Genomic DNA, 14,170 nt, shown 5'->3' with positions numbered 1-14,170 from the left:
ATTTTAGGGTTAGGACTATAACCAATATTAGTGTGTAGGTTTTTGGTTTGGATTATGGTTTGGGCTAAGATTTTCATTATGATTAGAGTTTAGAATATCAATAGGGATATGTTTTAGTGTTATAATTATAGTTTAATGTTGGATTATAGTTAGATTGTACATCATTGTTGGGGCTAGGGCTAAGGTAGGGGTTGCTGTTAGGGTTAACTAAGGATGACAATTAGGATGGTTTATGTTTTCAAGTAGAAAAAAAAACTCATATTGATTGAGAAACAAAGAAATTATACTTCAAAAATATTTTTCTATGTCATAATAGATTCATTTATTTTAATTATTCTATTAGTTAATTAGTTGTTTGATGTTTCAAAGTAAACATGGCTTATTTTATTTAAATTTAAATAATATTATTGTTTTGAACTGAATTTAGCTTAATTATTAATGATCATATTTATATTTCTAATATTAACTCCAATTTGATCAAAGACCTAATATATTTTTGGTATTTTTGTAAACGAACTTGCATAAGACTTCCCTATTTCAAAGTTAATAAAATATCATTTCTATTGTCTTAGATTTGAGAGTAAGTATATTAAATAAGTAATAATAAATGAACATTATGAGTAATATATTCCTAAAATAAAAATATATTACTTAAAAACTTGTTTACTTTAAATGAATAAAGTACTCATTTACTTGTAAATTTTAAAAATAGAAATTAATCTACATATATATAAAATATTTATTCTTTTTCCTATTTGTATACAAATTAATTAAAATCTAAACTTTAAACTACATAAATATTTTTAAAATATATATCCATCAATAATTAGTTTAGAATAAAGTAAAATCTAAAAATTAGACACATATAGAATCTTTTTAATTTCTAGATACATGTTTTTCTAATTTATTTCTACAAACATGCAACTGATATTTCTATTATCCATCTTTTTCCATTCTAAAAAAATCTAGATGTAAATAGAATTTTTTTAGATGCATGCAATCTTTCTAATTTTTTCTACATACATATATTAACATTTCTATTTTATATTTCATTTTTACATTATGGTTATTTCAATCAAAATATCTAGATGTAAATAGAATTCTTTTCAAAAAATCTAGATGTATATAGAATTCTTTTAATTTTTTACATACATAAAATCTTTCTAATTTTTTTCTACATACATAAAAGAATATTTTCTATTTTCTATTTTTTATTTTCTATTTTAAAAAAAAAAGCTATCTTAAAGATTGATAAAAAAAATTGATTGCATATGCATTCTTTATTTTGTGCACTAAATGCATTAATTTTTTTCATTTATCTAATGGTTTTGAACGAACTTTGTCTCATCTTGGCATTGCATCTTCCAAAGATGAGTAAGCAATATCAAGATATAAAATATCAAAGTTGAAAATATTAAAATGAATGACTAAAATATCAAATGCTCAAGATGAAGGCATAAACAAATTGTGTTGAAGTGTATTTCATTGATTAAATGATGACTTTTATATTGAATTACTAAATTACCAAATCTACCCACCCCATTGTAAAACTTAATTGCTCTATTTCAAACGTGATTAAATTAAAAATAGAAAATCTACACAACATAGATCTGTTCTGCATAATGTAGATTTTAAAACTATGTAAAAGATTTGTTGTTCTGCATAATACTATAATACATGATCAGGAGGACAAGATCATCCTCATCGCACCATCAGAGCCTTGTTATTACTGAAATAAGACTTTCAATTGAAAGCACATCCAGAGGATGAAGATTTCACAAGAATGTCGCCTGAAAATTTGAATCTATTAATAATCTCCTCAAAATATTTCGGATCGCAAGGAATTGTGAGTATTTTGGTAACATAATCAAAGTCGAACTCTTCCTCCGCCATGTGCAGTAGATCTTTAAACACAAGCTGCTTCAAATAATCCACCGGAATAACAAACTGCCTCCCCTCACAATCCTCCTTTGTAGCATAAATCGCCAGGTGACCTCGCGGAACAGAATTTTTTGGCCGCCGTTTCCACTGGAGATCCTCTTTCACGGTGTAATCCGCCATGAGAGCTCGCGGAACAGAACTTTTAGATCTGTGCCTTTCAATTTGCTTCTCCTCCTCCTCCTCCTGGTCGAATGAGCAGTGGTGCAGCTTAAATGAAAGCGCATTCTTGAGGCTTCCAAGCTTCTGTAACTTCTTTGTGATCTGCTTGATCTTCTCAAGGCTTTGGCTTCTCTCCATCACTGATCTACAAAGCTCTGAGAATATTTGTGATCTACGAGGGTTTCTGTGATGGAGGAAAGGAGGAGTTAAAAAGGGGTATGAGGAGCCTTTTTTTATAACTTCTGAGAGGCTTCTCATATCCCCCCACAGACGTCTCTTCACATTCCACAAATTTGTTTCAAATTCTCCCACTCCCCACAAAAAATAAGTATGAATGTGCATGCAAAATTATATATAACCAAAAAAAAATCATATTGAAATTTTTTCGCCCCTACTTTTTCGAGCCCTACTTTTTCGGGCCCTATTATTTCGGGCCTATTATTTTGGCCTCCATTTGGCTTCTTATTATTTTAGCCAGCTATTATTTCGAGAATTCTTTTTTAATATTTAATTTGGAAGTTTGTAACCGCTCCCAATTCTTTTTTATTGACACAGAATCTATTTTTTGCATATTCTCGTGCTGTGATTGTATAGAACGCCTCTCGGTGTAATTAATATTCATCTTGTTTTCAATCAATTAAAAAGAATGTCTGAATGATACTCGTTCGTTTTTAAGATTTTCAAAGATAATCAACGATTCAACACAAAATTCGAATAGCGCCTGTTTGTTGTATTCCAATCTTCTTATCATTAATAAAATATAATCAAAAATCATTATAAAAGAAAAGTATTTTATTAAAATAATTGTATAGTAACATATTATTGATATAATAGTTTTGCATAACAAAATATTTTTACAAATATTTGATAGTACTTCTTTAAAATCCTCAAGATCCAAATTAAACATTACAAACATTAAAAATTAAAATTAAAATAAAAAATACTTACAGCTAAATTCATTGAGATAGAAATGTTTAATAACTAGTAGTTAAGTACAACTGATAGCAATAATATAGATATAACTTTCATATTGCAACATTATTTTGATGCAATACAAACATTAAAACTTCTTTGATCACGTTTTGAGTGAGAATTTTTTAGTTTAATAGTGATATATTATTTTTTTAATGATAGATGAAGATGTAGACGTGTTCTTCCTGCCTAACATTACCATATTGCCATTTTAATTCACGCTTCGCCTTTCTACAAGGTCTCGATCGACCAAAGAGACTAGTTTTCTGAATTGAGCAGACCGAGATAACCATCTGTAGATAGTTTCAAAACACCAAACATGTTTTTTAAAGGAGCCTCTCAAGTTGCCACCCAAATTACTGATTTGACTTGTATTTTTTTTAGACTAGATGCCCAATGCAAACATACCATTCTCTGAGATTATGGTCTGGTTTATGCTCAGAGGCAACTCCAAAAATGTTTAATTCAATCAAAGTCTTGATTCCTGATCGATACTTTCCTTTGTCGCATAGTATTGATGCCATTACATAAATGAGGCTACAAACAACATAGAGTGTCTAATTCATTGTATTTCTTCCTATTCCTTGTGACTCATGGAAGTATATAAACAAAAATGATCAACTAAAGGAATGCTAACCCCTTTATTAGATTTTCTTCTTCTTTCTATCTTAGATGATGGTCATATCACTTATTCCTTCATTGTAGACATTTGTGTTTAATGATTATTTAATTCACAAACAAGCCCCATGCTAGTGCCAATTAATAGAATGTAATCAACATAGAGGAGTAGAACAAACTCACCATTGGAAAACTTTTCATAATAAATATGTGAATTAGATCCATAATATTGGAAATTATGTCAAAGAATGAAGCTACCAAATCTAATATATCACTATGTTGGGGCTTCCTTGATCAAACAAAATTCAGTTTAATCTACATCCTACCCCTATTTAAAATAACATTCAAGATGCATCATATAAAACTCTTTTCCTATGTCATTGTAAACAAAAATTGTTTTGCCTATCAAGTTTTTAGGTTCAAGATCGTAAACAATAATCAATGTCATTATTACATGAATTCTTGTCACTTTGACAACTGATGAGAAAATATCATTAGAATCAATTATCTTTTTAATCCCATCCTTCCATAAAAACCATATCCTTAAACCTCTTCTTGACTCCATCATCTTATTTCAATTAATACACTCCTCAACTTTTCAACTCTTTATGTTATTCGATGAGAGGGGAACCAAGTGCCAATTTTCATTCTCCATAAAAAAATCTTCCAGCATCATTTCCATCAATTTTTTTGACATTATCAATGCTACATGTGTATTTTCAGTAACATGATCTCAAGATGATCAAAATATGAGAATTCATAATCACCAAATTGATGGGGGTTTCATTTTCCTTGTAGATCTCCTCAATAGAATACATTATTCTAATGAAAATTTTGGAATTTTGAAGTGTTGAAAGTGCATAGTGAAAATGCAGAACAACAAAACAATGTAGAAAAGAATAAACATAGAGATTTATCCTAGTTCACCACAAATGCAGCTATGTCCAGACTAAGAAGTGGAATTGATTAATGAAAAGATGAGTTTAAAATAGATGCAATCAGCATATATAACATAAGAATATTAGCTAAAGAGCTATAATAAATGGAGGGAAAACCCAAGGAAATTGTTAGGCTTCAACATTTCAACAATCTCCATTCTGAGGACAATGAGTACTATAATTGACCACCCATCCCCCTAATGTACATGCTAACTTATTTCTTTTTACCAAGCCTAAGAAAATTCCTAGAAATTTTGAACTTCTCGTTGGTAACAACCTTTGTCAACATGTTCGACATATTGACCTTTGTATCAATTTCAGCAACTCTTAAATTGCCTTATTTTGCCATATGACAAACATAATGAGCTTGTTTGTCAACACTTTTTGACTTCTATTGAGAGGAATGATTGTATGCCATAAAAATAGCACTGTGACTATCACAAAAGAGAACATAATCATTTTGTTGGCAATTTAAATTTCTAAACAAGCATTGTAACCAAATAATCTCCCTAGCACCATCAGAAAGAACAAGAATCAAGGTAATCAACTTATGCAAAAGAAAGAGAAAGACAATGCTACAACCTTGAGACCCAACTAATGGTAGCCCCAGAAAACATGAAAGTATAACTAGTAGTACACCTGCATTTTGCTAGTCCCAAGATTAGGATTTGTAATACCTTGTAGCTAATTATGATTATGACCAAGACATAATGCATAATCAAAGGTACCCTTGAGATACCACAATATCCATTTAACTTCTTCCAAATGAGCCTTCTTAGGATTTATCATGACCCTACTCACTACTCTCAATGCCTAAGAAATATTGGGGTGGAAACCATGGCATACATTATGCTACCAACCTCACATTTCTAAGAAACATTATTCATAAATTCCATTTTGTCTTGTATTTTAGGAGGCAAATTAGAAGATAAATAGAAATTAGGAGTAAGTCAAATGGAAATAATTTTTTCTTTAGCCATACCAAACCTCTCCACAACCTTTTCGATGTGTAGATTTTGAGATAACATGATTACCTAGTTTTGTCTATATCTAGTGATATTCATTTCAAGAATCTTCTTTGCAGCCCATAAATCTACCATGGTAAATCAAGCTACTAATTGTTTCTTTAGCTTGCCAATAATTCATGGAGAAGACTAGCAACTAACATGTCATCAACATAGAGTAGAAGAGTAACAAACTCAACATTAGGAATTCTTTTTTAGTAGACATATGGGTCTAATTCACATCAAATAAAGTTATGTGCAGCAATCAACTAATCAAATTTGGTGTACCACTATCTTTGTGCTTGCTTAAGTCCATACAAGCTATGTTTTGGGTGAAAATAGAGATTTCCTTTTCCCTTTTGGACAAATCCTTTAGGTTGTTGCATATATGATTCTTCATCAATATGACGATGTAGAAAGGTCATCTTGACATCAAGTTGTTCTAATTCAAGATCCCAAATGGCTACTAAACACAATATAGCCTAGATTGTAGTCAAGTGAGAAAATATCATCAAAGACTAGTCCCCTTTTCTAAGCCTACCCTTTGACAACCAAACAAACATGATATCTCTTCTAGCCTACATATTCCTCTTTCATCTTGCATACCCATTAATTTTTAAGATCTTTGAGATTGGATGGAAGTGGCACTAAATCCTAAGCCTTATTAGCTTTGAGAGGATTCATATTTTCCTCCATTATGATCATCTATTGAATTTTATTAGCACCTCTAAAAATATATACAAAATTAACTAGTTAAGCTTGATCAGAGATTCAACTCTTAGGTTCTACCTCTTCATAATAAAGTAATTCATAGTCTAAATATTTTTTAGCAATCCTTATCTACCTTGTAGACTACCTTAATTCAACTATGGAACCCTCTTTTTTACCTTGGCCAAAGTTATCTAAAGTAGGAACTAGTTTGAATAGAGAGTCAATGACTATAGTTCTTCAATGATAATTTTAAATAACCCCTTTATTGTTGGGATTATAAGTCATAGAACTCTATTTTCCTAGTTGATTATTATAGTCTTGGAGGTTTTTTAAATGCATTGCAGTCATTCTCTATTTAAGCCTAACATTCTCGAAGTTGGACTGCGATGTCTGCCATGTTTCATTTCAACATATGAGTCAACATTGCCCAAATCTATATGTCTCATCATTAAATCTGAAATAAGAATCATTTCCTACCAGCAAGGGAAAAGAATTCCCATACCATGATCTGGGATGTGATATGAATCACTAATATGACTATTGGTCTCTAATGATGCAAAAGTATGAAGGTATTATAGAGAAGACTTAACATTTGTAAAGTCATTATTTGGATTCACAATGGAGAATTTTTGGGCATCTATATTATTATCAGACAAAACAATAGCATGAGATAAAACACTAACATTTCCATTCCCAATGCTATGGCTACTATGGAAATTTGAGGTAGATTTTGTAGAGGTGCCAATAAGAGCTTTTGCTAGCATTTCACCTACACTGCCAAAGATAATATTGGCACTATGACTAAGAGCATGTGTTGGCAATATAATAGGAGTAACTGAGAGGAGAGGGTTGAATTAGTTACTACTAAAATAATTCCAAATCCTTTAGATGTCAATACAGACTTCCTTTAAACTCACGACTCGATTAGAACTAGATATACATTGTAACTTAGTGAACAAAGCAATCTAATATGTTAATGTGTATTAGCCTTTAGTAACTTAGTTGAAGAAATATAAATAAGAAAATAACATGAGCATATGTGACACCAAGATTTGACATAGAAACTCAATTTGGGAAAACCACCAATGTAGCTAGTTGCAACATTTCACTCTTTTGAATTGATCCCTATTAGGAGCCAACCCAATTAAAGGTTACACAACGCAATATTTTGATTACATAAAAACAAGTTTTAAAGGACCCAAAACCTTTAACAAAACACACTGTTAGATGTGACCCTATTAAAGGATTTAAATCACCCTATTAGGAGTAGCCTTGTTAGAAGTCTTAAGACACTTCAATCTAGAAATGCCACCTGGCTAGAGGATTTACAAAATGGCTACAAATTCAACTTTTTTGAGAGATTTCTTCACTATTGCAATTGTTAGAGAGTAACAATGATTGACTTGATTTATGAATAAACTTGATTGCAGATTCATGTCACTATTCTAGCTTATGCTCTTGATCCTCCTTGATTAGAATGTTCTTTGTAGCTCCTTGGATTCTTTTCTCTCAATTAGATATCATTTATTCACATCTAATCTTCTTCTCTTCTTACACACTTTCCAATCCACATCTTAACCTTTCGTATATATGAAATCCAATGTCAAGTTGGCTTGATTACCCTTAAAAACAAAAAAATAACATCCATTAAGTGGACTTGCATAAACCAACAAATGGATAAAACTAATATGATGGAGGTTGGCTAAAACTAGGTCGCTCATTTACCATTGAGTTCCTTGGTAACTGACCTAACTTGGTTTACATTAAACTCCTTTGGTAACTGACCAAACTCAATTTACATAGGAGTTCCTAAACTTCTCTTCTTCTGAACTTTTTCTCAGTGAATACTAGATTCTTCTAAACTCAGTTCTAAGTGGCAGTGCTCAGTAAGATTATAACATTTTTGTAATATCAATGACAATATATAATTGAATAATTGTTATCAACAATCTCCCTCTTTGGCATTGATGGCAACACAACATTTCATTAAGAAAAGAAAACTTAGAGAAATCAAATGGTTTATAAGATTTATAATATCCTTAGTTTCATTTTGATTTTCCATCCATCCATGAGAACTCCCTCTAAGATTCTCCCTCTTCCATCTTCTCTTTAGACACTATTAGATCAAGTTCTACCTTTTGCAGATTATTGCCTTTGATTATTCTTTGAAAGCTCTCTTAATAAAATGATTCTCTCCCTCTTTGGCATCAAATTCCAAAGGCTTGACATAGTGATTTTACAATGTATCCAATATACTAATTCATATGCAATGATCTTTGACTTCTTTGCATCAACTTGATATATCTTCAAAGTAGCTTGGTTGATGCATCACTAATATGTACTCTAGTGAGCATTTGATAGGGAAATGACCCCTAGCTTTCCTCTTAGATAAAAAAATGCATCCTTAGCTAATGGTTTTGTAAATATATCAACAACCTACTCCTTTGTATTAGAATATTCAAATCTAACCTCTTTATCTTGAACTAATTCTATCAAAAAATGATACTTGATTTCATTGTGTTTTGTCTTTATTCATCATTGGATTTTTAGATATATTAATTGCTCTTATGTTATCACAATAGATAACCACCGTATCCTTGATTTCTTCCTTCATTCTTGATAATAGTTGTTTGAACCATATTATGTTGTAGTAATTAACTGCCACTGCAACATATTCTACCTCTTCTATAGACTGAGAGATGCAATTTTTCTTCTTACATGTCCAAGATACTAAGCTCTTTCCATGAAAGAATGCTCCTCCACTAGTGCTCTTCTTGTCATCAATGCTTCTATCCCAATTAATATTAGTAAAAGATTTCAGCTCAAAGTTCTCTCCTTTCTTGTACCATATACCATAGTATTGAGTACCTTTTAGATCTATATCTCATAATTCTTTTGATTGCCATCATATGATTTTCTCTAGGACTTGTAGAGAATCTTGCAACTATACTAACTGCTAACACAATATTAGGTCTTGTATGAACAACATGCTGAAGTTTCCCAATCATAGATTTATAGGCTGTATGATTTACCTCTTTTGAATCATCATCCTTGGATAACTTATGTCTAGTAGACATAGTGTTCCAACTGGTTTGAAATCTTCCATTCCAAAGGTTTTCAATATCTCTTTGAAATATTTTGACTGAGTGATGTAAATATCATTCTTCATTTGATGAACTTGTAAACCAAGTCTTTTTTTTTTCTCCAAACATTGACATTTCAAACTCTTTCCTCATATCTTCAAAGACTGACTTGCATAAGTCATCATGACCTATAAATAGGATATTGTCCACAAATATATTTGGTAGAAAAATCTTGTTTTTTCTTCCCTTGTTAATATACATACCATTGTTATCATTGGTTCTTTGAAAACTAATCTTCACTAGATATCCATTAAGTCTCTCATACCATGCTATAGGAGCTTTCTTTAAACCATATAAAGATTTGTGTAATTTATAGACTATGTCTATTTTGTTTGAATCAATGAAACCTTTAGGCTAACCAATGTAAACTTATTCTTGAAGAAAGATGATTTTACATCCATTTGATACACTTTGAATCCTATAAATGAAGCATATGCAATTAGTGTTCTGACTCCTTCAAGTCTGTACTTGAAATAGGAGAAAAAATTTCTCCATTGTCTATGCCTTCTTCTTGAGCATATCCTTTGCAAACTAGTCTTTCCCCATTTCTTGATACTTCACCATTTTCATTAAATTTATTTCTCAATACCCACTTTGTACCATTTACATTTTTTTTCTTGGGTCTAGGAAAAAGTATCCAAGTATTACTTTTTACAATTTTCTCAATTTCTTCATTTATTCCTCTATCCAACTTTCATTTTTCAATGCATCATTAACAATTGTAGGTTCAGATTTAGTAAGAAAACATTCACCTTTTAGTTTGTTTCTTGTCATTGTGCCTTTTTTTTTATCTCCATTTATCTTCTTAGGTGCACGATGTCTTGTGACATATCTAGGAAGTACATGCATCTAACTTCTAGATTCTGGACTGGATTCACTTGGTTCACCATGCTCAAAGGTTCTATGAATTTCCAGATTATGCCCTATATTTGTTGTCTAAGACTTGGTTCCCACATACTTCGACTTGATTTCCTCTAAGACTGAGTTCAAATTGTCTCCAACTCAGGTTGCACTAGTTTTAACTTGGTTGACACTCCAAACATGGGTGACTCGAGTGGGGTAATCTATTCAATGTTGGGTAATGTACCAAGTTCAAAGTAGGAAAAGTTTTTGTAACCTCAAGTTCTTTTCTACTTTATTCTTCATTTTTTTCTATGAACTCATCAATTTTTACATGTGCACTTTCTATAACCTTGTGAGTAACAAGATTCAAACATTATATGCTTTTCTCTTATTAGAGTACCCTATGAAAATGCCTTTGTCACTTTTCAAATCAAACTTTCCTTTCCTTGACTCTTTCAAGTTATAACATTTGGTTCCAATTAATTTGAAATAGTAGATATTAGGTTTATACCTATACCATTATTCATAAGGTATTTGATCTATACCTTTCTTCAATTGAAATTGGTTCAAGGTATGAACTATTGTGTTGATTGTTTGCTTCCAATTTGGTTGCAACATTTTTCTCTATCATCAATGTTCTTGCATAATCCATGATATATCTATTTCTCCTTTCTTCTATGCCATTCTTCTAAAGTGTACTAGGTGCAGATACCTATCTTTTGATTCCTATTTCATTATAGAATTTATTAAATTCATTAGAGATGACTTATCCTCCTATGTCTGAGCTTAATTATTTTAACTTCTTACCTATTTCTTTCTCAACTCTAGCTAGATATCACTTGAATTTTTGGAAATCATCATATTTATCCTTTAGGTACATTACTATCATCATCCTAGAATAGTCATCAACAAAAAAAATGAAGAATTTGTCTCTAGTGTAGCTCTCTATACCTATTAGCCCACAAAGATCTATATGAACTAATTCTGGTACTTCTTGAGCATCGAAATTCTTACTTTTAAATCTAGTTTTACCCATCTTTCCAATCTGACATTGTTTGCATATGACCATTTCAAGTTTCTTTAGATTTGGAATAGCTCTTACTCTTCTATTTTTTCTTATAGTGACCAAATTATCAAATTTTACATGGCACGTCCTTTTATGCTATAACCAACTTTCCTCTACATGTGCCAAGAAGCCTAAAGTATTAGAGATATCAAGATAGAATGGGTTTCTTTCTATCTAAATGTTAGTTCCAACTAGGTTTTTTTTACCATCCAGAAGCTTGGCCTTTCCATTCTTGAATTATACCTTCAGTCTAATGTTGTTCACTTGTACCACACTTAGAAGATTGTGTCTCAATCCATTAACCTATTAGGAATTATCACATATGATTTCATTATTCAATGTAATGCAATCTTTTACCTTCACATAACATGGTTTATTGTTTCCAAATTTAACACTTCCACTATCATAATGCTCCAAGTGTTGAAACTTTGTTTTATCACTAGTCATCTAATGAGAACAAGCACTATCTATTATCCATGTGTCATTCTTTCTTACATGAGAAATAAGTGTCATATTTTCATTATCCTCATCATATGATTCATCTTTAATAGCAATATATACCATTTCATCTTCATTATCACTGTCAAAATATTTAACAATATAACAAGATTTCTTACCAATTTTTTGTAGTCTTTGTAGCATTTGAAATCTTTTTTTCCTTTGAACTTGTTGGATTTTCTATCATGTTTACTTCCATTTTTTGGACACCTTACAACAATGTGACCAACTACTTCACAAGAAAAACAAATCAATGGAATTTTGCCTTTATTTTTAAATTTTCCTTTTGGTAACCTCCTTGCAAGTAGGGGTTCAATGGCTTCAAGATCATCATCAAGTCTTCATCTTCTTCATTGTCAAACTGTTTGCCTTTTGATTTTCCTTCCTTTCTGCAAAGGGTAAGTTTTTCTTTGAATGTTGATTCTATGTTGCGAGATCGAAGAAGATAGTTATGAAAGTTATCCAACTCAAAGCTATTAACCTTCCCACTAGTGCATCCAAATTTATATCATTTTTTGGATCACATCTCATCTCTTCCATAGATGAAACTCTAATTGCATAAATAGGAAGAAGAGTTCTTAGTACCTCACTGACTACTATTGCATCTTCAATTATTCCTTATAAGGTTCTAATTGTACTTACACTTGCTTTGATTCTCTCACTCTATTTTGTAATCTTTTCATCTTCTCTCATCTTCATCTAATCAATTTGACCTCTTCAACTTGCTATGTTGGCTCTCCTCACATTGTCATCTCCTCCATAGACCTTTTTTGCTTCTTCCATATTTTATGAATAGTGGGACTATCTTTAACTTCATCAAATTCACAATAATTAAGAGAAGAAGTGATGTCAATCATCATTATGTTGTGATTCTTATTTTGTACCACTTGATCTATAGTCAAAGGATCAAGAGGTGACACATACTTGCTATCTAGGAATTTTAGGCATGTATCTCCAATTGTTGCCAAATGCAGTTTCATGAGACCATGTCATGCTTTGAAGTTATCTTTGTTCAACTTAGGAATCTCTCTTCTACAAGACATCTTGATCTTTTTCTTAGGTCCTTGAAACCTATTTTGCAAGCACCAACAACTTTGATACCAATTGTTGGAAATATAAGAGGAGTAACTAAGATGGGAGGGGTGAATTAGTTACCACTAAAATAATTCCAAATCACTTAGATTTCAACACAAACTTCCTTTAAACTCATAGCTTAGTTAGAATAAGATAGACACTATAACTTGGTTAACAAAGTAATATGATATATTAATGTGTATTAACCTTTAGTAACTTAGTTGTATAAAGATAAATTGATAAGAAAATAACATGAACAAATGTAACACCAAGATTTAACGTGGAAACCCAATTTGGGAAAACAACCAATGCAACTAATTACAACTTTTTGCTCTTTTGAAGTAAGCTCTATTAGGATCCAACCCCATTAAAGGTTACAAAAAACAATGTTAGACTATGACCCTATTAAAGGATTTAAATCTCCCTATTAGGAGTGTCCTTAGTAATGCTCTTATGAAACTTCAATCTAGAAATGCCACCTAGTAAGAGGATTTATAGAATGACTAAAGTCAACTCTGTTAAGAGATTTCTTCACTACTACAATTTTTAGAGAGTAATAATGATTGACCTGATTTATGAAGCAACTATTGGAAATATAAGGTAGATAAGGTTACTAAGAGGGGTGGAATGAATTAGGTACTAATAAAACTTTATCTTATTTCACCAATTAATCCTTCATATATTATTCTAATATAATTACATGCATGAAAGAATGAAAGTATTAAAAAATCCATAACACTTTGACACAAGATATGGTGACCTAGAAACCTTCCATGTAGAAAGTAAAACTGGAGTGGAGATGATACCCACAATACTATAGTATATAGTTAACCTCTATTAAGGCTTACAATTTGACCACTTTTGGTGATCTTCCCTAATAGGAGCAATAAGGGATATGAGGTCCACCTTGTTAAAGGATTTACAATCATACAATGAAGTATGTACTTGGTTAGGAGATTTAGCAAAGACTATTAGGTCTACTATATTAAAGGATTTGACTGATGCAACTGGTAGGATGAATCAATGGCTGATCTCTAACCTGCAACTCTGATTTCTTAGTTGAGATTCCTTGTATTGCAAAGATCACTTGACTATGATAGATAAATCTCTATTGTCCCTTATATAGCTTGTAGACATCTTTAATTTGTACTCCTTCTCATTATATTATTTTTTAATGATATTCTTGGATATGATACAATATAT

At 31.1% G+C, this 14,170-nt stretch overlaps 1 pseudogene; it reads right to left on the bottom strand.

Annotated features, from left to right (window-relative positions):
• Positions 1-1,743: 1,743 nt before the first annotated feature.
• Positions 1,744-2,238, bottom strand: LOC149565107 (auxin-responsive protein SAUR15 pseudogene; annotated as a pseudogene).
• Positions 2,239-14,170: the final 11,932 nt, after the last annotated feature.

Source organism: Cupressus sempervirens, chromosome 3, assembly GCF_028749045.1.
Source record: "Cupressus sempervirens isolate cs-2001-9-10 chromosome 3, ASM2874904v1, whole genome shotgun sequence".
Classification (NCBI taxonomy): Eukaryota; Viridiplantae; Streptophyta; class Pinopsida; order Cupressales; family Cupressaceae; genus Cupressus; species Cupressus sempervirens.
Note: the sequence above shows the minus strand (reverse complement) of the source record. Positions and strands in the feature narration are given on the sequence as shown.